The sequence below is a fragment of the Hyla sarda genome, chromosome 2 (assembly GCF_029499605.1).
Source record: "Hyla sarda isolate aHylSar1 chromosome 2, aHylSar1.hap1, whole genome shotgun sequence".
In the NCBI taxonomy this organism is placed as follows: domain Eukaryota; kingdom Metazoa; phylum Chordata; class Amphibia; order Anura; family Hylidae; genus Hyla; species Hyla sarda.
In genome coordinates, this window is record NC_079190.1 from 491,529,180 (window position 1) to 491,552,813 (window position 23,634).

A 23,634-nucleotide genomic window follows, 5' to 3' on the forward strand; every position below is an offset into this window, starting at 1 on the left:
TGTATACAGTGGAACACGCTTGGATTTTCGTACAGCATATACGCTATGTTTTTCTACAGTATAGGCGCTTGTATCATCTAGGTGGAATGCACGCTTGTTTTGCATACAGTATATATGCGTATATTTGCATACAGTATATATGCTTATATTTGCATACAGTATACACACTGGTTTTTCATATAGAACATGTGATTGCATTTGCGTACAGAATATGCGATTGTATATTCACACAGTATATGCGCTTGTATTTTTCATATAGTATACACGCTTGTATTTTCCGTATGGTGGGCACGCTTGCATTTTTCATATAGATTACACGCTTGGGTTTCTTACGATATACACGCTCGTGTTTTTCATATAATATTCACGCTGGTGTTTCATACGGAACACACGCTTTTATTTTCGTACAGTATACACACTTACTCTTTCATACAGTGTACACGCTCGTAATTCCAGTACAGTGTGCATGCTCGTATTTCCAGTACAGTATGCACGCTTGTATTTCCAGTACAGTATACACGCTCGTATTTCCAGTACAGTATACACGCTTGTATTTCCCTTACAGTATACACGCTCGTATTTCCAGTACAGTATACATTCTCATATTTCCAGTACAGTATACATTCTCGTATTTCCAGTACAGTATACATTCTCGTATTTCCAGTACAGTATACATGCTCGTATTTCCAGTACAGTATACACGCTCGTATTTCCAGTACAGTATACACGCTCGTATTTCCAGTACAGTATACACTCTCGTATTTCCAGTACAGTATACATTCTCGTATTTCCAGTACAGTATACATGCTCGTATTTCCAGTACAGTATACATGCTCGTATTTCCAGTACAGTATACATGCTCGTATTTCCAGTACAGTATACATGCTCGTATTTCCAGTACAGTATACACGCTCGTATTTCCAGTACAGTATACATGCTCGTATTTCCAGTACAGTATACATTCTCGTATTTCCAGTACAGTATACACGCTCGTATTTCCAGTTCAGTATACATTCTCGTATTTCCAGTATAGTATACACGCTCGTATTTCCAGTACAGTATACACGCTCGTATTTCCAGTACAGTATACATGCTTGTATTTCCAGTACAGTATACACGCTCGTATTTCCAGTACAGTATACACGCTCGTATTTCCAGTACAGTATACATGCTCGTATTTCCAGTACAGTATACACGCTCGTATTTCCAGTACAGTATACACGCTCGTATTTCCAGTACAGTATACACGCTCGTATTTCCAGTACAGTATACACGCTCGTATTTCCAGTACAGTATACACGCTCGTATTTCCAGTACAGTATACACGCTCGTATTTCCAGTACAGTATACACGCTCGTATTTCCAGTACAGTGTACATGCTCGTATTTCCAGTACAGTATACTCGCTCGTATTTCCAGTACAGTATACACGCTCGTATTTCCAGTACAGTGTACATGCTCGTATTTCCAGTACAGTATACATTCTCGTATTTCCAGTACAGTGTACATGCTCGTATTTCCAGTACAGTATACATTCTCGTATTTCCAGTACAGTATACATGCTTGTATTTCCAGTACAGTATACATGCTTGTATTTCCAGTACAGTATACATGCTCGTATTTCCAGTACAGTATACATGCTCGTATTTCCAGTACAGTATACATTCTCGTATTTCCAGTAGAGTATACATGCTTGTATTTCCAGTACAGTATACATGCTCGTATTTCCAGTACAGTATACATTCTCGTATTTCCAGTACAGTATACACGCTCGTATTTCCAGTACAGTATACATTCTCGTATTTCCAGTACGGTATACACGCTTGTGTTTCCAGTACAGTATATACTTTTGTATTTTCTGTGCGGTGTGCGCGGTTGTGTTTTCCGTGCGGCGTGCACGATCGTGTTTTCCGTACAGTATGCGCGATGGTATTGTCTGTACGGTATACACGATTGCATTTTCCATACAGTGTGCATGATTGTATTGTCTGTACGGTGGGCACGGTCGTGTTGTCCGTACAGTATGCATGATTGCATTTTCCGTGCGGTATGCATGATTGCATTTTTCCGTACGGTGTGCATGATTGCATTTTCTGTACGGTATATGCGATGGCATTTTCCGTACAGTATACACAATGGCATTTTTCCATACTGTAGGCAAGCTGGTGGTTACCATGCAGTATGCATGCCATGATTGTCGTGGGTGCGCGCACCGGTGTCTACTGTACGGCGTGCATGCCTGTATTTTTCATACGGTGTGCCCGCCTGTGGTTGGCATACGGGGTGCGCGCTGGTGTTTTACCATTAGGTGTTTGTGCTGGCAATTATCATACAGTATACACATTTGTATGTCCCATTCAGTTTACAATCTCAGTTTCCATACAGGATAACACGATCATGTTTCAGATGGTGTGATACTTAGGTTTCCAAATGGGTTAAAACGTTGATGTTTCCTTACAATATTTCATTCATATTTCCATATGGCATGGCATACTATTGTTCACCATATGGTACAACACACTTATGTCACATACGTGGTATACGCTCAGGTTTCCACACGTTATACGCTTATGTGTCTGTACGGCATAGCACGTGGTGTTCCATACGATTAATGCGATCAATTTCCATACAGCTTACACACACACACACACCCGTAGGCTTCCATACGGTATTACACGCTTATCGGGCTATAGTATAACTGGATCATGTTTTCATACTGTGGTAAGCATAGGGTCTATGGTAATTGTGTTTAGACATGTGTTACTGAGTATTTTCAAGGTAATCACAGTGCACGAATCTTACACGTAATGGTCATACGCATCAGCCACATAGGCGCATTATCAACCATTTTGGATCATGTCACGTTTACAGGTAGTGGATATTCTCAATCTGCCTGCCACGTCTGCAGGGGAATACATCATTCGGGCTATTGTTTCGGACACGTTTTCCTGAGCAATAGCAGCAGGACACATAGAGGAGTATATACCTGACATGCCTGACACGTTCTCAGGTGGGATATACTACTTGGTTATTGTTGCTGACACGTTTAATAACAATAACATCACTACACATAGGCAGCTGTATACCCGTCATGCCTGTCATGTTCTCAGGTGGGATGCACTGCATAGTCGTATGTTCTGACACGTTTGCAGGATACGACTGCCATACCGGCATTAAAGTGATCATTTACAGGTGACATATTCACACATGGTAACATGGTTCAGTTAGTTGTTTTCTCCCATAGTTATGGTCGTTGATTTAGGGAATAGTTCGTTGTATTGGCAGTATACGTCTGTAATGTTCTGTGTCTCATGACACTTGGGTTTCTTTCCACGGTTTCTCTACGGTTTGTTAGGTTTGGCCCATAATCCTGGAAACTGCATACTAGGTTTTACTGAGAGTGGGTCATGAGGTACAGTAGGATAGGGAGCTGTTTGGTCAGTCCATTCAGCAAGCTCAGGTGGCGAATAGGCACGTGGTGTCTAGATGTTAACTATGGCTTCTGGTGAGGTAGGTGTCATTATAGGGATGTCCGCAGTACTATTGGATACTCGCTGAGGGGTTTGGGAACGTGGCCTGAAGGCCGGGTTGGCAGCTCAGGCTCTGGTATCACTAAGGGCATATTATATACTACTCCCCTAGGCATGCTGTTTTTGCCCTCTTAAGGTGTACCCCCGACGGTGGCCCAGGCACGCCGCAGATTAGGTAAGGTAGGTTATGTCTGGTATTCTTGTTACAGGATAGGAAGTAGTGTTATAGTTATATCATGGTATGTTAGGTCAGGTAGGCGTACGCTCCATACGCACTGAAAGGCCCTGACCATGAATGTTATTTACGAGTGTTATGGTACCTTTAATAAAGGAGTAGTGCACCCCATGTGACCCTGCCAGCCAATGGGAACCCTAAATTCCATATGGTGTAGTGGGGGAGTAGTTACCCCAAAATAGTTGAGTCTGAGCACCAGTGTGGTTAAGGTGTGATGTGTGGAGAAGCCTCAAGGGAAGGCCCAGAACAAATCTATCTTATCCGGTCATTCTGCAAGGATCACCCGCACAGTTGAAGTTCATGCCCTGGTGGAGAAAGCTACAGGACCTTGACAGAACCCTAGCTACCAGGATCCATCTTCAATTCTCTCCTATACGCCCTCAGCCCACTCCCTTTCTATAACGCGGGGCCACAGCGGGCCGGGCCTGGCCTCTAACAACGGCCGGGACCCGTGGCTAATAGCGCGCGGCACTGATCGCGATGAAATTGCGCGCGGCACTGATCGCACAGCACTGATCCCGAACAGCTGTAAAGACAGCAGGAGGGTCCCCACCTTCCTCCATGCTATCCGACCGCCGAATGACTGCTCAGTGAATTTTTTTAAATGATACAGAATTACATATCCACAATAGTGTAAATCATGCACAAAACAACGAAGAGCTCAACACAAAGTGCAATGCACAATATAACATAACATATTCAATATAAAGTTATTGCCTATCTGCCTAAGGCTACTTTCACACTGCTGTTAGGATACCGCAGTGTGACGGCTGTCGGGGGAGCCAGGGAGAATAACGGGAGAAAAATGACTGCAGGTGCCCTCTTTTTCTCCCACTACTGCCACTACATAATAACAGCGCCCGACGGACCCCATTATAGTAAATGGGATCCATCAGGACCTGTTATTGCACATTGTGCCCCGTCCTGATAACGGCCGCTGAAGGCTAAAAAAGAGCCTAACGGGCGTTAAAGGATGGGGCACAACGGCAGTGTGGAAGTAGCCTAACTTGGCAATATTCAGAAGCCCCCTAGAGAAGAAATGGAGAGCTAACTGCGCATGTGTATTGTTACTCCATTAATTAAGAGACATTGTCCTATGTTATCGGGATCAGTAGGGGTCCCAACAGTCAGAAAATCACAATCTTGTATATATATATATATATATATATATACACACACAGTACAGACCAAAAGTTTGGACACACCTTCTCATTCAGAGTTTTCTTTATTTTCATGACTATGAAAATTGTAAATTCACACTGAAGGCATCAAAACTATGAATTAACACATGTGGAATTATATACATAACAAAAAAGTGTGAAAATATGTCATATTCTAGGTTCTAGCCACCTTTTGCTTTGATTACTGCTTTGCACACTCTTGGCATTCTCTTGATGAGCTTCAAGAGGTAGTCACCTGAAATGGTCTTCCAACAGTCTTGAAGGAGTTCCCAGAGATGCTTAGCGGTCCAGCTCACCCCAAACCATCTGGATTGGGTTCAGGTCCGGTGACTGTGGAGGTCAGGTCATCTGGCACAGCACCCATCACTCTCCTTCTTGGTCAAATAGCCCTTACACAGCCTGGAGGTGTTTGGGGTCATTGTCTTGTTGAAAAATAAATGATGGTCCAACTAAACGCAAACCGGATGGAATAGCAGCCGCTGCAAGATTCTGTGGTAGCCATGCTGCTTCAGTATGCCTTCAATTTTGAATAAATCCCCAACAGTGTCACCAGCAAAGCCCCCCCCCCCCTTTTTGGTAGCCACTCCCCTTTCCCCAGTCCGTCAATTTTTTTTATTTTAATTTTTTTTAATTCTGGGGCAAATATTGGTGCAATGCTCCAGAATCTCCAGAATGCACAGCCTGACAAAGCATGTCGGGTTTACAATAATGAATCAGGGCCATTGTGTGTTGTCTGTAACCATGGAGACACATAGTTCTGCATAGAAGCTGTGTACACAAAACCGAATCCTATTTTCAATCAAAACTATTTGCACAGTCGCTTTATTTTTTCTTAACAGAATTGCCACACGCCCTTTAACTCTTTCCTTCCCAGCCATTTTCTCCTCTTCTTACATCTCCTCTGTGTGTCTGTGGTGTCCTGTTCTGTCGTACTAGCGAATAACCTCCCTGAATTAGAACAACACTGTGTTATTTTAATTAGGCGATTTTATTATGAAGCAGCGTTGCCGCCCGGGTTCCAGTTCCTCCGTTCTGCTTCGGCTGAGCGGTTTTTACATCTCCTGTATCTCAGCAAATAAGCGGCACATTGCAGATCTCTTCCTTACAACCATATGATTGTACCGGGTTACAATGCTGATTCTGGAGAGAATATAATCATACAGAGACCCCCAAACCAATGGAACTAAATTCTTTTAAAAAAATTTACCGCCATTCAATGCAACGAAAATGAGCAAAAATAATAAAAAATACCATGGTTTCTATTAGAGATGAGCGAACTTACAGTAAATTCGATTCGTCACGAACTTCTCGGCTCGGCAGTTGATGACTTATCCTGCATAAATTAGTTCAGCTTTCCAGTGCTCCGGTGGGCTGGAAAAGGTGGATACAGTCCTAGGAGACTCTTTCCTAGGACTGTATCCACCTTTTCCAGCCCACCGGAGCACCTGAAGGCTGAACTCATTTACGCAGGAAAAGTCATCAACCGCCGAGCCGAGAAGTTCGTGACGAATCAAATTTACTGTAAGTTCGCTCATCTCTAGTTTCTATATGTAAGGTTTTCTCATGTGTCTGGTTTAGGTTTAGTTCTTTTCTTTTTGAATTTCTTTTCTGTCTGACCACAGTGCTCTCTGCTGACACCTCTGTCTGTGTGAGGAACTGTCCAGAGCAGGATAGGTTTGCTATGGGGATTTGCTCCTACTCTGGACACAGACAGAGGGGTCAGCAGAGAGCACTGTGGTCAGACAGAAAAGAAATTCAAAATGAAAAGAGCCTTCTCTGGAGCATACAGCTGCTGATAACTACTGGAAGGATTAAGATTTTTAATAGAAGTCATTTACAAATTTGTTTAACTTTCTGCCACCAGTTGATTAAAAAAAATAATAATAATAATAATAATAATAATTTTCCACCTGAGTACCCTTTTAAGAAAAACTTCTTGCTTGGGCCCAAAGTACTCAAGTCTAAAACTGGCCATGTAGTTCTGTGGAAATTGTTATTTTTTTTTTTTTTTTAGCAAAGAGGAGGTTCAAGTAATTCCTTCATAATTAAAAGCTGTACAGTCTCAACATAATAAACGCAAATGATATCCAGACAAGTTTCAAACACTATTAATGTTCTTATTCATTTATGCCATGAATAGAAACTTAAAGTTCAAAATGCGTCAAGGTTTTTTTTTTTAATCTTTTTTTATTTTGAAAATATACAGCTATAAGGGTCCTTCATAACTCTGTTATACATTGCAGTAACTCATCACATCTTCATCTTATAATCTCAAAGCATTACAGCTTATACGACATTGCTCTAAGCCTCAGCTAGTGAGAAGAGTATAATGTGTAATTTATATGAAGGTACTTGATGCTGGATGTGTCACCTCTTACGGAACGTGCTTATATAAAGGAACATGTAATGCTCTGCAGATATTCTTTATTATTACAGAGAGATATTTTACTTCAAGAGAAGTTTGCCACTCCGACATCTGCAGTACCGCTTTTCACCACTGGTACATGCGCTGCCTCACCATAGACATAAATGCAACAGCGCCCCCTTTTCTATAGTCAAGTGGTCTCCAAACTGTGGACCTCCAGCTATTGCAAAACTACCACTCCCAGCATGCCCGGACAGCAACAGCTGTCCGGGCATGCTGGGAATTGTAGTTTTGCAACAGCTGGAGGTCCACAGTTTGGAGACCACTGGTATTGTGGTGTCCCAGTACAGGACTTGGTCCTGTCCCTCTGTCTAAAGTCCCCTCAGCCAGAGACCCTCCATGCTAGTAGGGCTCTCCTGGAGGGCTACCCCTAGTCACCTCTTAATGCTGTGTATTAAATGTACATATTTATATATTTAATTATAGTAAACCTCTGTATAGGACCTTAGAGGTCATGTGCCTTTAAAGGAGTAGTCCAGTGGTGACCCAGTGGTGAACAACTTATCCTCTATCCTAAGGATAGGGGATAAGTTTGAGATCGCGGTGGATCCGACCGCTGGGGCCCCCTGCGATCTCCTCTACGGAGCCCCGACAGCCCGCGGGAAGGGGGCGTGTCAGCCGCCGCTTCGTGCGGGGGTCGACACCCGCTATCTGGCCGGAGAGCCTGGCCCCCGTACAGAGAGATCGCAGGGGACCCCAGCGGTCGGACCCCCCGCGATCTCAAACTTATCCCCTATCCTTAGGATAGGGGATACGTTTTTCACCACTGGACTACCCCTTTAAGTAAATTGTGTTATGCTTTGGTTCAAGGACCTTTGGGTCATGTGACATACCCAGAGTTCCTTAGGTCAGGACTGACAGGTTTGCAGAACCAATGAGCTTTGTACCTGTCCCCTCCATATATAAGGGGCTGCTGCCACTATATTTGCACTCTTCTTGCTGAACTCAAAAGCAGTAACATCTCTCTTATCCTTGGGATATCAGAGAAAGAACATCTCAGCACAATCATCAACTCAAGCTAGACCTGAAGCCTTATCTTCTGCAGCCACTAAAACGTGAGTTATCCAGCTCCAAACTAATCCTGTGTGACTACTTATATCCAAATCCAGTAGCACAGTGGCTAGCAAGCAAAAGCTCATTATTCTCAGAAGTCCCAGAAAAACCTGTGAGGAACCTGAATTACGGTCCTCGATACAAAGACTGTTCTGTTACCTACAGTTGCATAAAATATGCAGTAAAGTTTATTCCGGTTTTCATCAAATATCTGCTGTGGACATTCAATTATTTCTCCCTACCGTTTCTGGGACGGTTGGCGGTAGGATCATCACTCTAAGGAAACCTCACCCTGGCATCACGAGAACAAAGGGTTAATACCAGCACCCTACATCACTACCACTCGCAACACCCCATTGCATCCTTCTCCCCAGACTACCACAGCATGGTCTATAATGTTAAAGACAGCAATTTCCCCCCCCCCCCCCCCCCCAATGCAAATCTAACTGGTATATAAGGTAACACATGATACTGTGAAGATATCCCTTAAAGGGGTACTACCGTGCTGACAACTTATCCCCTATCTAAAGGATAGGGGATAAGTTGCCTGATCGCGTGGGGTCCCGCCGCTGGGGACCCCTGCGATCTCGCACACAGCACCCCGCTCTCATCAGGCCCCGGAGCGAACATCCGCTCCGGGTCTGATGACGGGGCCGGTGATCGTGATGTCACAGCTCCGCCCCCGTGTGAAGTCACGCTCCGCCCCTCAATGCAAGTCTATGGCAGGGGGCGAGACAGCTGTGGGGCTGAGGGGCGGAGCGTGATGTCACATGGGGGCGAAGCTGTGATGTCACGATCACCGGCCCCGTGATCGGCAGTCATCAGACCCAGAGCGATGTTCGCTCAGGGGCCTGATGAGAGCAGGGTGCTGCATGCGAGATCGCGGGGGTCCCCAGCGGCGGGAACCCGCGCGATCAGGCAACTTATCCCCTATCCTTTAGATAGGGGATAAGTTGTCAGCACGGTAGTACCCCTTTAAGATTAAGAAAGATCTTTAAGAATGTTTCCTTCAGCAGATTTTCCACTTGCAGTACCGCCTTTCACCATTGCCGCATGCGCTGGTATCTACATAGACACAAATGCAACAGCGCCCCCATCTCTAAGCTATCACTGAAATTGCTTACATTGATTACGTTGCATATAAATTCTGTAAGATTAAAAAAATATGTCTTCTCCCATAGATATCTCCTTTAGATGTTTACACTTTATCACTTGCAGTACCACCTTCCACCACAAATGCAAGGTCACAAATGCTGCAATATATAATGGACATAGAAACTGCTTATATAATATAACACATAAATACTGTGAAACTATTATTTAGGATTTTAAAAAGGGATCATTTTTTTTCTAGGAGATGATTCCTTCAGATTTTTCACTTGCAGTACCACCTTTCACCATTGCCACATGCGCTGCTCTCTACATAGACACAAATGCAACAGCGCCCCCATCTTTAAGCTATTATTGAAATTGCTTATATTCCGTTGAATATAAGTTCTGTATGATTAAATAATGATAGATGGATATCTTCTTAAGATGTTTGCAGCTTTGTCACCTGCAGTACCACCTTTAACCACAAATGAAAGGTCAAAAATGCTGCAGCGCCGGCCATTTCTTATGTAATTGGTATAGAAACTGCTCATATATTAAAACATATCAATACTGTGAAACTATTATTAAAGGATTTTTAAAAAAATTAAAAAAAATTCTAGATGATGCCTTCAGATTTTTTTTTTACTTGCAGTACCCCCTTTCACCATTACGAACTGCAGTTTCTCTCCTTAGACTCCAATGCAACAGCGCCCCCCCTTTTTTTTTAAACTCAAATTAAAAGCATAATTATGTATTTTATACTGTAATTCCACCTTGCAATTGTAACATTTGGTTTAATTAGCTAAACATTTATATTATTAATTTATAAATACACACACACACATATATATATATATATATATATATATATACACTATATATATATATATATATATATATATATATATGTGTGTGTGTAAATAAGGTATATAGATTTTAGCTTCTAATAATAATATCCTCTCATGTTTCACAGTCTGAACGCCATAAATAGACATCATTAACAAAACGTGTAAATACAGGCGAATATTCAGGTGGGTAAATTAGTCTTTTTGTAAGCTAATGTGCCATATAAATGTCATATAACAGTTCCAATGTACACTTCATTCACACCTCAGGGGCCAAAGAAATTCAAGTGTAATATCAGCCTTCATTTTTCTTGGTGAGATAAAGATAATAAGATACTTCTGAGGAGCTGTATACGACTACAAAAACATGTCTGCTTTCTTCCATAAAACAGCACCACACCTGTTTACAGGTTATGCCTGGTATTCCATCACTGACGGCAATAAGTATTACGGAAAATATTAATTTTTAATGGTTTATTATTAACCAACTGATCAAACACGTAATGAATACGCAACCAGCGTTCAATTGACCAACAAAACGAGGAAACATACTGTTATCGCCCACAATCAATGGTAGGATGGGAAACCAGTTGAGTTGTCCAAACATAGGTACTCATTGTTCTTTTATCAGCATATATACAGACATCTTCCCAAAAAGAAACATCCAGATATCCTGTTGTCACGATCACACCCTATCGGTCCAGCCAAGACATTAGAGAGAGTGTGATGGTGCAAGGGTTAAGGCCACCAGACCTCTGGGTATCCACTACTAGTCCCAGCAAGTCACCAAATTAACCCTTAGATAAACGTGTTTCCACCAGAGCCTCCTTCAGAAAGGTGAGCTCATCTATTTAGAGATCAAAGACCAGAGCTGATTAATTAAACATTTAATCTGATAAAAGGTATCACAGTGCTGACTATGTAAAAATACAGAAACAAATGACATACAGGTATAAAAATATATAAAAGAGTTTAGCAAGACAAGTTCAGAAAACAAAAATGAAGTTCTTACAGCGTGATGGTATAGCAGTCCTTGTCAGTGAGAGTCCAGCTCTTGTCAGCTTCTGGCACAGCCTCGAACACCCAACTTTGAGTCTAGCATTATTTTAAATATCATATCTGCTTTCTTGGGAGGGAGACTCCATTCCCCCCCTCTGGGGATCCCACCAGGGGGTCTTCTCTCTTCCTGGCCCCCTTATCTGTGTGATTATATGATGGGACCAGAGTGCCCCTTACATCCTGCTGCTTCAAAAGAGCCTTTGACTTCAAAGGAGATGTAAACAAACAGCCAGACCCCCAATAAAATGCAATACACAAAAGGATACACCGTCTGAATGACCTCTTAACCATGTCTTGGATTATACATCACACACAGTTATAATTTATAATACACATATAGGATTTTAATAATCAGGCCTTGGGCCTGACACCTGTTAACACAAAATCTTAATCCCAATGCATTCCCCCCCCACAGGTACTAGGGATTCATCAGGGGATACATACAGGCTTGGGTAAAAAGATATGGTCACATGGTCAAACTACCAAAGAGGACTGCTTACTCAGGTGCCTATAAATAGATTCGTACAGGCTTGACTGATAATATAGGCTTAAAGTCTGGACCAGAACACTAAGGGAGCTCCAAACTCAGTGCCAAAGTTATCAGCCAACTTGCAACTTTAGTGCAAAATTGGTGTGAATTCTCGTCACAAGGGGTTGGATTAGAATCTTTATAATCCCACCCCCTTAACATTATTCAACCTCCTTACATTCTAACCTCATGACCTCCCCCCATGATGAAGCTTCCCGCCCATCTGACTATTCTCTGAAAAGTACAGACAGTGCTCAAAATAGAAAAACCTCAATATTTGGGGATCTTGGGGGCATAGAGAGAAATTAAAAACCCCAATGGAATCATAGTACTCTAAGCTACAAAGTTTTATAAAAACACATTTTTGGACTCTTTAACTATGGTTTTCGACTCCCCCTGTCCTGCACTATTCTGTGGGAGCACTATTATTTAATATTATGTTAATCTCCCATGGGATATACCCCCATGAGCACTTCCCTCTTTCTAATGCTAATACCTCTCCCTATACACCTATGAGCATTTTACTCTCTACTGCTTATACCTCACCCATGAACACTTCCTTCTCTACTGCCTATACCTCTCTCTATACACCCACAAGCATTTCCCTCTTTCTACGGCTAATACATCTCCCTATACACTGATGAACACTTCCCTCTCTACAGCTTATACCTCTCCCTGTACACCCATGAGCATTTCCCTCTTTCTATTGCTAACACCTCTCCCAATACACACATGAACTCTTCCCTCTACTGCTAATACCTCTCCTTAGACACCCATGAGCATTTTCCTCACTACTGCTAATACCTCTCCCTACACACCCATGAGCATTTCCCTCTTTCTACTTCTAATACCTCTCCCTATACACCCATGAAGACTTCCCTCACTACTGCTAATACCTCTCCCTATACACACATGAGCACTCCCGTCTCTACTGCTAATACCTTTCCCTATAGACCCATGAGCATTTCCTCTTTCTACTGCTAATATATCTCCCTATACACCCATGAACACTTCCCTCTCTACTGATAATACCTCTCCCTACACACCCATGAGCATTTCCCTCTTTCTACTTCTAATACCTCTCCCTATACACCTATGAACACTTCCCTCACTACTGCTGATACCTCCCCCTATACACCCATGATCACTTCCATCTCTACTGCTAATACGTCTCACTAAACACCCAAGATGCATTTGGCAGGCCAGGTGTGAGGGAATGTGGAGAATGTACACTTACTATAGTGAGCATACACTATATGAATCACCGCTTACTTTATGTTTAACAGGCCAGGTAAGGGCCAGGTAATTTTGAATCCCCCATTATACATCATTGCCTACACCAGTGTTTCTCAACCAGTGTGTCTCCAGCTGTTGCAAAACTACAAATCCCAGCATGCCCGGACAGCCTTTGGCTGTCCGGGCATGCTGGGAGTTGTAGTTTTGCAACAGCTGGAGGAACACTGCTTGAGAAACACTGTGCTAGACTCTAGACATTGATTTCTACTACTCATTGATTTCTGTTGGAGAGTGTAGTGAGCATGCTCTGTGAGACATACAGAAGTTACTGAACGATCACCTACAGTCAATCGGGAGACCATTCAGCTTTATGACAGCAAAAAATGAGATGACCGCTGACCCTGCCTCCATTGTACACAGCACAAGCTGAAAAGTTATGTCTACAAAGCATGGAATTTCATGGGCGTGCTCAAGAGTAAATAATTAATACTAAACAATTAATAATAATAATAATAATAATAAACTAATTATTATTGATAAATAAAAACTATTATTATTATTAATAATATTATTATTATTATCTTATTATTCATTACTACAATAATTAATACTAAATAATTATTTATAATAAATAATTAATAAATATAATTCTTACTATTAATGTTAACAATGATAACAATAATAACAATAATTATCATTATTTAGTAAAATATTTCATGCTAAATAAATAATTAATCATTAATTAATATAATTCTTACTATTAATATTAATAATGATAATAATAATAATTATTATTATTATTATCATTATTTAGTAAAATATTTCATTCTAAATAAATAATTACAGTAATTAATTAATATAATTCTTACTATTAATATTAATAATGATAATAATAATAATAATGATTATTATTATTATCATTATTTAGTAAAATATTTAATACTAAATAAATAATTAAGGATAAATAAATAATACATCAATAAATAAAAATAGAAATAAATAATGATTAATAAAACAATAAACAATGAAAAATAAATAAATAATATTAAATACATTTAATAAAATTAATAAAACAAATAACACCATAGTTTTAGTGATTGCGGTCATGCTCTGTGTAAAATGGATTCACATGTACCCACTGAATTGTAGAGACTGCAACAGTATAGCACCCCTAGTGGAAATGACTGAATATAACTAGAGATGAGCGAACTTACAGTAAATTCGATTCGTCACGAACTTCTCGGCTCGGCAGTTGATAACTTTTCCTGCATAAATTAGTTCAGCTTTCCGGTGCTCCCGTGGGCTGGAAAAGGTGGATACAGTCCTAGGAGACTCTTTCCTAGGAATGTATCCACCTTTTCCAGCCCACCGGAAAGCTGAACTAATTTATGCAGGATAAGTTATCAACTGCCGAGCCGAGAAGTTCGTGACGAATCAAATTTACTGTAAGTTCGCTCATCTCTAATTTATATAACCTTAGAAGGAAAGCTTCTTTTTAGTAGTCATGGTCAATCACTCCTTGCAGCAACAACCCATTTTTTTTGTTTTACTATAATTTTTTTTTAATGCCCCTTATCATATTTACTCTAAGAACAAGCGGCTCGTACGATGCTATCCGCCGTACGCAGGGCGCGGTACGTGGCTTATGAAGGCAAATAAAGCGAGATACCAGTGATTACACATGAGACCGAGATGCGGCCAAATTAATTTTAACATATGTCTGTGTGTACAAAGAAATTATCAGCAATGTCGGAGCGATAATGGAAACCGCTATAAAAAATAAACTTTACAGTGCGCAAAAAGTTATTTGGAAAATATGCAAATTAGGTGAATTTTTACAAAATGTGTTGTATTTTCATAGTCCTTAGAACTTTACTTTTTGTTATGTAGAAACCATCAGCAAGCTGGATCTGTTCAGTGAATATTTATCACCTTTAGCTAACACTTAAAGGGGTACTCCGGTGGAAAACTTTTTTTTTTTTTTTAAATCAACTGGTGACAGAAAGTTAAGAAGATTTGTAAATTACTTCTATTAAAAATTCTTAATCCTTCCAGGACTTATTAGCGGCTGTATAATACAGAGGAAATTATTTTCTTTTGGGACTTCTTTACTGTCACGAGCACAGTGCTCTCTGCTGACACCTCTGTCCATTTTAGGAACTGTCCAGAGCAGCATATGTTTTCTATGGGGATTTTCTCCTGCTCTGGACGGTTCCTGACATGGACAGAGGAGTCAGCAGAGAGCACTGTGGTCGTGACAGAAAAGAAGTCCAAAAAGAAAAGAATTTCCTCTGTAGTATACAGCCGCTAATAAGTATTGGAAGGATTAAGATTTTTTAATAGAAGTCATTTACAAATCTGTTTGATAAAAAAAAAAATAATAATAAGATTTCCACCGGCGTACCCCTTTAAATCCATTTGTATCTCTATCTAACTGACTAGTATGAAGAGATGTATCTGTATACAGCAGCACACGTGAGGAATACTATGGAATTTATTAGGCAGAGAATATACTCTCAATAGAGTGCAGCCTGTGGGTACGGTAAGTGTTCTGCCTCCCATACAGCAGACTCTGTGTCTGAGACCCCCAAGAGATGGAGTAAAGAATAACAGTGAAATCTATAGAATTAGAAGCAGCGATGTCCTGTGCAGCTTCTGGTTTTGTCCAGGGATAAGGAAACTTCACAGAATTCTAAGCAGAGAACAGTACTGGGCCCTGGAATCTATCTATCTATCTCATATCTATCTCCTATCTATCTATCTATCTATCTCATATCTATCTATCTATCTCATATCTATCTATCATCTATCTATCTCATATCTATCTATATATCTCATATCTATCTTCTATCTATCTATCTATCTATCTATACAGTCCATATAAAGCAGCACATCCAGGTTAGGGTGAGGTGGGTGCAGGCACAGTTGAACCTCGGTGCTCTGGTTCCTCTTGATAGTTATAGTATGACGGCAGCACACCAAAGTAGTGAATCAATAAAGTGTTACTTTATTCCAAGGATATAGAGACAACGTTTCAGCGGTCTCTCACCGCCATTTTCAAGTTTGAAAATGGCGGTGAGAGACCGCTGAAACGTTGTCTCTATATCCCTGGAATAAAGTAACACTTTATTGATTCACTACTTTGGTGTGCTGCCGTCATACTATAACTATCTATCTATCTATCTATCTATCTCATATCTATCTATCTATCTCATATCTATCTATCTCATATCTATCTATCTCATATCTATCTATCTATCTATCTCATATCTATCTATCATCTATCTATCTCATATCTATCTATCTATCTCCTATCTATCTCATATCTATCTATCTATCTATCTATCTATCTATCTATCTCATATCTATCTATCTCCTATCTATCTATCTCATATCTATTTATCTCATATCTATCTATCTATCTATCTCCTATCTATCTATCTATCTATCTATCTATCTCCTATCTATCTCCTATCTATCTATCTCATATCTATCTATCTCATATCTATCTATCTCCTATCTCCTATCTATCTATCTCATATCTATCTATCTATCTATCTATCTCATATCTATCTATCTCATATCTATCTCCTATCTATCTATCTCCTATCTATCTCATATCTATCTATCTATCTCAAATCTATCTATCTATCTCATATCTATCTATCTATCTCATATCTATCTATCTCCTATCTATCTATCTATCTCATATCTATCTATCTCATATCTATCTATCTCATATCTATCTATCTCCTATCTATCTATCTATCTCATATCTATCTATCTCATATCTATCTATCTATCTCATATCTATCTCATATCTATCGATCTCCTATCTATCTATCTATCTCATATCTATCTCATATCTATCTATCTCATATCTATCTCATATCTATCTATCTCCTATCTATCTATCTATCTCATATCTATCTATCTATCTCATATCTATCTATCTATCTCGTATCTATCTATCTATCTATCTCATATCTATCTCATATCTATCGATCTCCTATCTATCTATCTATCTATCTATCTATCTATCTACCTATCTCATATCTATCTCATATCTATCTATCTCCTATCTATCTATCTATCTATCTATCTATCTCATATCTATCTATCTCATATCTATCTATCTATCTCATATCTATCTATCTATCTATCTATCTCATATCTATCTATCTCATATCTATCTATCTCATATGTATCTATCTCATATGTATCTATCTCATATCTATCTATCTCATATGTATCTATCTCATATCTATCTATCTATCTATCTCATATCTATCTATCTCATATCTATCTATCTCATATCTATCTATCTATCTCATATCTATCTATCTATCTCATATCTATCTATCTCATATCTATCTATCTATCTATCTATCTATCTACACAGAAAGAGATGCGAGGACAGGACACTGAAGTAATTCCACAGCAGGTGGGTCCAGGCCAAAACCAACAGTCCCAGTTGCAGACTGTATAGCCAATATCCAGAGTAGGTATTAGGCAGAACAGCAAGTAGTGTTCTAATCAAAGTGCGGTTTAATATCCCATATCCAGACACAACGTTTCGGCAGAATCACACTGCCTTTCTCATAACATGGTGGGTATCAGAGTGACAATATATATCACGTGAACAATCAAATCACAATCATTGCATAATTACAAAAAAACTATCAAAATTCATATACAACATAATAGCAAAAATAAAAACCAATCGTATAAAGTGTTAGTGCAAAAACGTTACACTAATATTCCCCCCCTGATGTCATACCGCAGATCCCCCAACTTACGTGACAAGTTGGTGAAGGCGGATGTGTCTGGCAACAAGGGTGACCGACAAAAATACCCGACAGTGGCACAAAAGGGGTCCTCCCCATGCAGGACATGTATTAACTGCCCTCGCATGGATAAGGGGCCGTTTTTTTTGTCACCCAGGAACCAAGAAAGAATATAAACTAAAATATTATCTAACATGTAAATCGAGTTATGTATGACTTGACTTGCCCTTGCAAACTACTTTATGTCGGAGAAACGACATTGGACTTCCGGACCCGCCTCAATCAACACCGGTATTCCATACGTAAAGGACGTGTGGATTTACCGGTATCGAAGCGTTTCATTGAGGCGGGTCATTTGGAATCGGATTTAAGATACACCCTAATTGATCATGTTCCCAATACCAAGAAAGGTGGCGACAGGGAAAATCGCCTTAAAAGGCGAGAACTTTATTGGATTTACGAGCTAGGCTCCCTGCGACCATTGGGTCTTAAAGGGGTACTCCGGTGAAAACCTTTTTTCTTTTAAATCAACTGGTGGCAGAAAGTTAAACATATTTGTAAATTACTTCTATTAACAAATCTTAATCCTTCCAGTACTTATTAGCTGCTGAATGAAAGGAAATTTCTTTCTTTTTGGAACACTGATGATATCACGAGCACAGTGCTCTCTGCTGACATCTCTGTCCATTTTAGCAACCATGCATAGCAGCTGTATGCTAAGGGCAGCATGGTGGCTCAGTGGTTAGCACTGCTGCCTTGCAGTGCTGGGGACTTAGGTTCAAATCCCACTAAGGACAACAATAAATAAAGCATTATTATTATTATTATAATAACGTCAGCAGAGAGAACTGTGGTCGTGATGTCATCAGAGAGCATTCCAAAAAGAAAAGAATTTCCTCTGTAGTATTCAGCAGCTAATAAGTACAGGAAGGATTAAGGATATATATATTATCTGTAACGGTCATTTTTGTTTCTCTTGCCTTTTAGATCGTTTTTAACTCTTTGAGAATGGCTGCGATGACTCAGCAGATTGTTCCAATGTTGATATTCTACTGTATTAATATCAATATTCGTTTTATGACATCTGAATTATTACTGTATTAACATATTTTTTGTCCTTACTGACACCTGTTGGTTTTTTTTTACATTGAGCGATGTGTGTCCCGTCACATGATCACGTGCTGGGCCACACATTAGCTCTATTTTTAATTACTTATTGCTATGAAGTAATCGTATATCACATTTATATATACACCATAGTGTTTGGTTCACATTTGATATATTTCCCCATTCTAATCATTTTTTGTAAACCAGTGGATGTGGATGTGCACACTTTTGTGGCGCACACACGGACACAGATACATCACATATTTAAATACTATCCACTACTCTTCTACACGAGCACAGTTGGTACACATCTAATTTTTCATTCTATTTCACTTTTACTTTAAAAAAAAAAAAAAAATTCTATAAAAAATGTTTTTTCTATAAATTTTTTTCTATAATTGTTTTCTTACATCGTATATATTTATTCTTTATTCTTTTCCCATATATCTACTCTTTTCCCATCTCATTCCATTGATTTATGTATATACATATTTTCAGTAACATTTTTGCCAACCCCACGCCCTCAATAAAGATGTCGGTTCAGGACCTGCGCTGCTACAGTACCGGGACTCACGCTGTGTCTGCGCATGCGCCGGTCCAGGACGTATACACGTCATATGACTAAATGACGAAGTTACGTCGATCACATGACACCGGTGCCTTGTGAGCCCGGGGGTCATGTGATTTCGGCGTCCGGAAGCTGCCATGGCGGCAGTAACCAAGACACATACCGCAAACTTATGATGTAAAGTTATCTATGGTGAGTCATGACAGCCCAACCCCCTCACTAATGTTTTTAATCATTACACCTGCACTGTAATTAACTATTTATGGTTTTATAATGGAATATGAAATATATATATGCACAGATTTTTTATCATTTGTACTGTAATGAACACTTGCACTTTTCTTTAACACTTTATACGATTGGTTTTTATTTTTGCTATTATGTTGTATATGAATTTTGATAGTTTTTTTTGGTAATTATGCAATGATTGTGATTTGATTGTTCACGTGATATATATTGTCACTCTGATACCCACCATGTTATGAGAAAGGCAGTGTGATTCTGCCGAAACGTTGTGTCTGGATATGGGATATTAAACCGCACTTTGATTTGAACACTGTTACGCCGAGCGCTCCGGGTCCCCGCTCCTCCCCGGAGCGCTCGCTTCACTCCCTCCGCTGCAGCGCTCCGGTCACGTCCTCTGACCCGGGGCGCTGCGATCCCGCTGCCAGCCGGGATGCGATTCGCGATGCGGGTAGCGCCCGCTCGCGATGCGCACCCCGGCTCCCCTACCTGACTCGCTCCCCGTCTGTTCTGTCCCGGCGCGCGCGGCCCCGCTCCCTAGGGCGCGCGCGCGCCGGGTCTCTGCGATTTAAAGGGCCACTGCGCCGCTGATTGGCGCAGTGGTTCCAATTAGGGTTTTCACCTGTGCACTTCCCTATATTACCTCACTTCCCTTGCACTCCCTTGCCGGATCTTGTTGCCTTAGTGCCAGTGAAAGCGTTCCTTGTGTGTTCCTTGCCTGTGTTTCCAGACCTTCTGCCGTTGCCCCTGACTACGATCCTTGCTGCCTGCCCCGACCTTCTGCTACGTCCGACCTTGCTTCTGCCTACTCCCTTGTACCGCGCCTATCTTCAGCAGCCAGAGAGGTGAGCCGTTGCTAGTGGATACGACCTGGTCACTACCGCCGCAGCAAGACCATCCCGCTTTGCGGCGGGCTCTGGTGAAAACCAGTAGTGGCTTAGAACCGGTCCACTAGCACGGTCCACGCCAATCCCTCTCTGGCACAGAGGGTCCACTACCTGCCAGCCGGCATCGTGACAGTAGATCCGGCCATGGATCCCGCTGAAGTTCCTCTGCCAGTTGTCGCTGACCTCACCACGGTGGTCGCCCAGCAGTCACAACAGATAGCGCAACAAGGCCAACAGCTGTCTCAACTGACCGTTATGCTACAACAGTTGCTACCACAGCTTCAGCAGTCATCTCCTCCGCCAGCTCCTGCACCTCCTCCGCAGCGAGTGGCCGCTCCTGGGATACGCTTATCCTTGCCGGATAAATTTGATGGGGACTCTAAGTTTTGCCGTGGCTTTCTTTCCCAATGTTCCCTGCATCTGGAGATGATGTCGGACCTGTTTCCCACTGAAAGGTCTAAGGTGGCTTTCGTAGTCAGTCTTCTGTCCGGAAAAGCCCTGTCATGGGCCACACCGCTCTGGGACCGCAATGACCCCGTCACTGCCTCTGTACACTCCTTCTTCTCGGAAATCCGAAGTGTCTTTGAGGAACCTGCCCGAGCCTCTTCTGCTGAGACTGCCCTGTTGAACCTGGTCCAGGGTAATTCTTCCGTTGGCGAGTATGCCGTACAATTCCGTACACTTGCTTCAGAATTGTCCTGGAATAATGAGGCCCTCTGCGCGACCTTCAAAAAAGGCCTATCCAGCAACATTAAAGATGTTCTGGCCGCACGAGAAATTCCTGCTAATCTACATGAACTTATTCACCTAGCCACTCGCATTGACATGCGTTTTTCTGAAAGGCGTCAGGAACTCCGCCAAGATATGGACTCTGTTCGCACGAGGCGTTTCGTCTCCTCGGCTCCTCTCTCCTCTGGTCCCCTGCAATCTGTTCCTGTGCCTCCCGCCGTGGAGGCTATGCAGGTCGACCGGTCTCGCCTGACACCTCAAGAGAGGACACGACGCCGTATGGAGAACCTCTGCCTGTACTGTGCTAGTACCGAACACTTCCTGAGGGATTGTCCTATCCGTCCTCCCCGCCTGGAAAGACGTACGCTGACTCCGCACAAAGGTGAGACAGTCCTTGATGTCTACTCTGCTTCTCCACGTCTTACTGTGCCTGTGCGGATGTCTGCCTCTGCCTTCTCCTTCTCTACAGTGGCCTTCTTGGACTCTGGATCTGCAGGAAATTTTATTTTGGCCTCTCTCGTCAACAGGTTCAACATCCCGGTGACCAGTCTCGCCAGACCCCTCTACATCAATTGTGTAAATAATGAAAGATTGGACTGTACCATACGTTTCCGCACGGAGCCCCTTCTTATGAGCATCGGATCTCATCATGAGAGGATTGAACTTTTGGTCCTCCCTAATTGCACCTCGGAGATTCTCCTTGGACTTCCCTGGCTTCAACTTCATTCCCCAACCCTGGATTGGTCCACTGGGGAGATCAAGAGTTGGGGGTCCTCTTGTTCCAAGAACTGTCTAAAACCGGTTCCCAGTAACCCTTGCCGTAACTCTGTGGTTCCTCCAGTAACCAGTCTCCCTAAGGCCTATATGGACTTCGCGGATGTTTTCTGCAAAAAACAAGCTGAGACTCTACCTCCTCACAGGCCTTATGATTGCCCTATCGACCTCCTCCCGGGTACTACTCCACCCCGGGGCAGAATTTATCCTCTCTCTGCCCCAGAGACTCTTGCCATGTCCGAATACGTCCAGGAGAATCTAAAAAAGGGCTTTATCCGTAAATCCTCCTCTCCTGCCGGAGCCGGATTTTTCTTTGTGTCCAAAAAAGATGGCTCCCTACGTCCTTGCATTGACTACCGCGGTCTTAATAAAATCACGGTTAAGAACCGCTACCCCTTACCCCTCATCTCTGAACTCTTTGATCGCCTCCAAGGTGCCCACATCTTCACTAAATTGGACTTAAGAGGCGCCTATAACCTCATCCGCATCAGAGAGGGGGACGAGTGGAAAACGGCATTTAACACCAGAGATGGACACTTTGAGTATCTGGTCATGCCCTTTGGACTGTGCAATGCCCCTGCCGTCTTCCAAGACTTTGTCAATGAAATTTTTCGTGATCTGTTATACTCCTGTGTTGTTGTATATCTGGACGATATCCTAATTTTTTCTGCCAATCTAGAAGAACACCGCCAGCATGTCCGTATGGTTCTTCAGAGACTTCGTGACAACCAACTCTATGCCAAAATTGAGAAATGTCTGTTTGAATGCCAATCTCTTCCTTTTCTAGGATATTTGGTCTCTGGCCAGGGACTACAGATGGATCCAGACAAACTCTCTGCCGTCTTAGATTGGCCACGCCCCTCCGGACTCCGTGCTATCCAACGCTTTTTGGGGTTCGCCAATTATTACAGGCAATTTATTCCACATTTTTCTACCATTGTGGCTCCTATCGTGGCTTTAACCAAAAAAAATGCTGATCCCAAGTCCTGGCCTCCTCAAGCAGAAGACTCCTTTAAACGACTCAAGTCTGCCTTTTCTTCGGCTCCCGTGCTCTCCAGACCTGACCCTTCCAAACCCTTCCTATTGGAGGTTGATGCCTCCTCAGTGGGAGCTGGAGCTGTTCTTCTACAAAAAAATTCTTCCGGGCATGCTGTCACTTGTGGTTTTTTCTCTAGGACCTTCTCTCCAGCGGAGAGGAACTACTCCATCGGGGATCGAGAGCTTCTAGCCATTAAATTAGCACTTGAGGAATGGAGGCATCTGCTGGAGGGATCAAGATTTCCTGTTATTATCTACACCGACCACAAGAACCTCTCCTACCTCCAGTCTGCCCAACGGCTGAATCCTCGCCAGGC

General features: G+C 41.7%; 1 protein-coding gene and 1 long non-coding RNA gene across 4 annotated transcripts in view; one reads left to right on the plus strand and one right to left on the minus strand.

The window, feature by feature from the left end:
- Window positions 1-23,634, minus strand: part of KCNJ6 (potassium inwardly rectifying channel subfamily J member 6) — a 310,982-nt gene that overhangs the window by 273,284 nt on the left and 14,064 nt on the right. The window lies entirely within an intron of this gene.
- LOC130357157 (uncharacterized) overlaps window positions 1-23,634 on the plus strand; it is a 69,305-nt gene that overhangs the window by 3,065 nt on the left and 42,606 nt on the right. For both annotated transcript variants that reach the window (XR_008889122.1, XR_008889121.1), the window contains exon 2: window positions 10,489-10,546. This is a non-coding gene — a long non-coding RNA (uncharacterized LOC130357157). The remainder of the gene's footprint in view (window positions 1-10,488; window positions 10,547-23,634) is intronic.